Source organism: Mastomys coucha, unplaced genomic scaffold, assembly GCF_008632895.1.
Source record: "Mastomys coucha isolate ucsf_1 unplaced genomic scaffold, UCSF_Mcou_1 pScaffold21, whole genome shotgun sequence".
Taxonomy (NCBI): domain Eukaryota; kingdom Metazoa; phylum Chordata; class Mammalia; order Rodentia; family Muridae; genus Mastomys; species Mastomys coucha.
In genome coordinates this window covers 399,467-403,043 of record NW_022196904.1, presented here as the reverse complement: position 1 = coordinate 403,043, position 3,577 = coordinate 399,467, and the positions used below count along the sequence as shown (strand labels likewise).

Sequence of the window (3,577 nt, the reverse complement as noted above, 5' to 3'; positions counted from 1 at the left end):
CCTTATCAATTATAATCTTGTCAGTTGCTCCTCAGGAGCCACCTTGTGACCACATCTTTTTAAAAAATGTTTACTTAGTTATTTTGTGTATCTGTGTGTGTGTGTGTGTGTGTGTGTGTGTGTGTTGGTATCTAAATGCTGTGGCACACTTGTGGAAGTTAGAGAACAACTTTCAGGAGTCACTTTTCTCCTACTGTGTGGGTCTCAGGGTTGAAACTTCATTATGCAAAGTCTGTGGCAAGCAAGTACCTTTATCTTGCTATCTTGCTGGCATTGTGTGTAAATGTGTGTGGTGGGCTTGTATATGTGTTTTTGCCTGGGTGTTTCTATTTGTGCATCTGCGTATGTGTGTCGTAGTGAGCTTGTATATGTTCATTTGCATGGTTACGTGCATGTGCATCTGTGTGCATCTGTGAAGGAGAATAGTAGATTTTTTTTTTCTCAAATCCATGTCTCCCTATTCACAATTCAGACCAGGCACAGTGGCCTAGGCTGAGGTGTATATAGGGTAGGTTTATTCTGCCTCCTCTTTCTATGCAATGTAGGAACACAGCCTGTGGTAAGCACAAGGAGGCTAGTAGATTTTTATTATGTGTGTTTGCATGGTTGTGCACTGGTGTATGTGTGTCTGTGTGGTGGTGGGCTTGCTTGTTGTGTATATGTGTTTGCATGGGCATGTGTGTGTGTGTGTGTGTGTGTGTGTGTGTGTGTGTGTGGTAAGCTTGTGTGTGTTTGCATGTGGAGACCAAGTTGCTTCTGGCCAGTCCTTTTTCACAGCAGCTGTAAAGAAAATGAGGACATCCTGCCCCCACCTCCCAGGTGCTGGGATTACAGGCCTATGTCACCAAGCGTGGTTTCTATCTTCTAGGCCTGTCATGTATCCTGCTTGCTTGCTTCTATCTGCCATTTCTCTTTATCTCTCCAATTACTTATGTGTTTCTGGAGAACCACGCCACAGGTGGAGGAGTCTTGCCTGAGAAGTTAGGAGCATGTTGAACTTTCTCCACTGCTGTACACTGTGTCATGATGGCACCTTTTGGCATTAGCACAATGCTGAGCCCTTCCAATTGATTAGAACAAGATGGCAGAGATTTAGGGTGGAAGTGTATTCTGCTTGTACCAGAAGCCTAGGAGGCAGTGGGGGAGGGGCTGGCCAGGAGGCTAGGCTTCCTGACAGCCCCTGTGGTCTGACAGTGGGTACACACACAGCTCACAGGAAGTTTCTCAACCTTTGTTCTCAGCCTCCCGCAGAGATGAGTGTGACTAGGAAGGGTGAGGCCCTGGGCAATAGTCAACAGATTTGGGGGTTGTATGATTGACTGCCTTCAGTTGAAGAACTCTTTGGGCCTCAGTTTACCCATCTTTTGAATTTAGAGGATTCGCCTGCTGGGTGTTTACCATCCCAGCTGATAAAGACCAAAGATTTTGGAGACAGATTGGGTTTTTTTTTTCTTCCCCGTTCCTCCAAGACAGAGTTACTCTATGTAGCTTAGGCTGGTCTTGAACTCAGAGATCACCTGTCTCTGCTTCCAGAGGGCTGGGACTAAGGACTAAAGGAGAAACCACCATGACTACCTGTCTAGATCTAAATTCCAAACCCAGGACTAAGTGCTGTACCCCTAAAGCTTCACTCTCAGCTTTGGTCTCAAGTAGTCCAGGTTGGCCTGGAATTTACTTACTGTGCAGCTGACCTTGAGATTCCGAACCCTGAGCTTCCACCTCAGACTCCTGGGATCTCAGGAGTGTGCGACCCCACCTGGTTCAGTGGTGCTGGGGATTAAACCCAGAGTTTGTCTATTCTGTGCATGCTAGGCCAGTACTCTACCAGCTGAGAACTAACAGCCACAACTTTCTTTTATGTTTGTTTCCTTAGGAATTTTATTTATTCATTCATTTTTAAATGTCTTTCTTTTTTTTTCCCCTTATTTATTTTTTTATTTGTTACTCATTACGGATGGTTGTGAGCCACCACGTGATCGCTGGGAATTGAACTCAAAACCTCCAGAAGAGCAGTCAGTGCTCTTAACCGCTGAGGGGTCTCTCCAGCCCTCTTTTTTAATTTTGGAAATATTTGCCGGGCGGTGGTGGCACACGCCTTTAATGCCAGCACTTGGAAGGCAGAGGCAGGCGGATTTCTGAGTTCGAGGCCAGCCTGGTCTACAGAGTGAGTTCCAGGACAGCCAGGGCTACACAGAGAGAACCCTGTCTTGAAAAACCAAAAAAAAAAAAAAAAAGAAAGAAAGAAAGTATTCTTATTTTTATGGACATTTTGTCTGCATTCATATCTGTGTGAGGGAGGGTATCAGATCCCCTAGACCTGGAGTTACAGACAGTTGTGAGCTGCCACTGAGAATGAACCTGGTCCTCTGGAAGAGCAGCCAGTGCTTTTTAACCTTTGAGACATCTCTCCAGCCCTGTCTTTTGTTTTTGAGATTTTGTTTTGTTTTTTGAGATAGGGTTTTGTAAGGAGAAATTAAAGCTTTAAACCTGTGCTGACTAGGAAGAAAAGTTATGGGCCTAAGAATCCATCACAAACTGGCCACATAGGCCTGGGAAAGAGCACACAAGTTGTTAGATATCATAAGAGCTGGCAGGTCAAGAAGACATAAAACTATAAACAGAGGAAAACATGTCTAGGCAAACGAGGACATGTCCAAGGCCTAAGCCTGCAAAGACGTGCCTGGCAGACACTAAGTAATGGACCATCTGGTCCTCTCAGATATGGTTTAAGGTCAGATGTTCTGTTGACTCAGATTAACACCAACCTTAAGAATTTTCCACTTTGTTCTACACGTAATAGTTAATATTTGAACTAGCCAATCATGTATGAGCACACTGATCCCTTTGTTCCCTCAGACCCTTTTTTCCTATAAAAACCTCTAACTTTCAAGCCTCGTGGTCGGCTCCCCTATCTCCTGTGTGAGATAGGTGTGGTGCTGAACCAGGGCGTCCTGAAATCAAAATATACCTCTTGTAATTACATCAAGATGTGGTCTCTCGTGATTCCTTGGGTGTACGTCCTCCCGAGATTTGAGTAGGGGTCTCCCCCAGGGGTCTTTCAGTTTCTCTGTCTAAACCTGGCTTCCCTGGAACTCACTCTGTAGACCAGGCTGGCCTCAAACTCAGAAATCTACCTGCCTCTGCCTCCCAAATGTTGGGAAGAAAGGTGTGCAACACTACTGCCCAGCTTCCCTGTTAACACTGTGAGACAGGATCTCATGTAGACCAAAGCTGGCCTGGAACTCTATGTAGCCCAGGATGGTTTTGAGCTTTTTTTTTTTTTAATTTATTTGAGCTCATCTGTATCTGTATGTATGTATGTGTGTGTATATATATACACACACACACATATATATAGGACCTTTGCTTGAATTATTATAAATAAGTACACTGTAGCTGTCTTCAGACACACCAGAAGAGGGCGTCAGAGCGTCAGATCTCATTACGGATGGTTGTGAGCCACCATGTGGTTGCTCTGATCTGAATTCAGGACCTTTGGAAGAGCAGTTGGCGCTCTTACCCACCATCTCAGCAGCCCAGCTTTGAGCTCTCAATTCTCCAGTCTCTACTTCCCAAG

At 45.0% G+C, this 3,577-nt stretch overlaps 1 non-coding gene across 1 annotated transcript; it reads right to left on the bottom strand.

Moving 5' to 3' along the window:
• Window positions 1-447: 447 nt before the first annotated feature.
• LOC116104331 lies at window positions 448-576 on the bottom strand. The gene has a single exon (XR_004123836.1). It is a non-coding gene; the product is annotated as a small nucleolar RNA SNORA51 (small nucleolar RNA).
• Window positions 577-3,577: the final 3,001 nt, after the last annotated feature.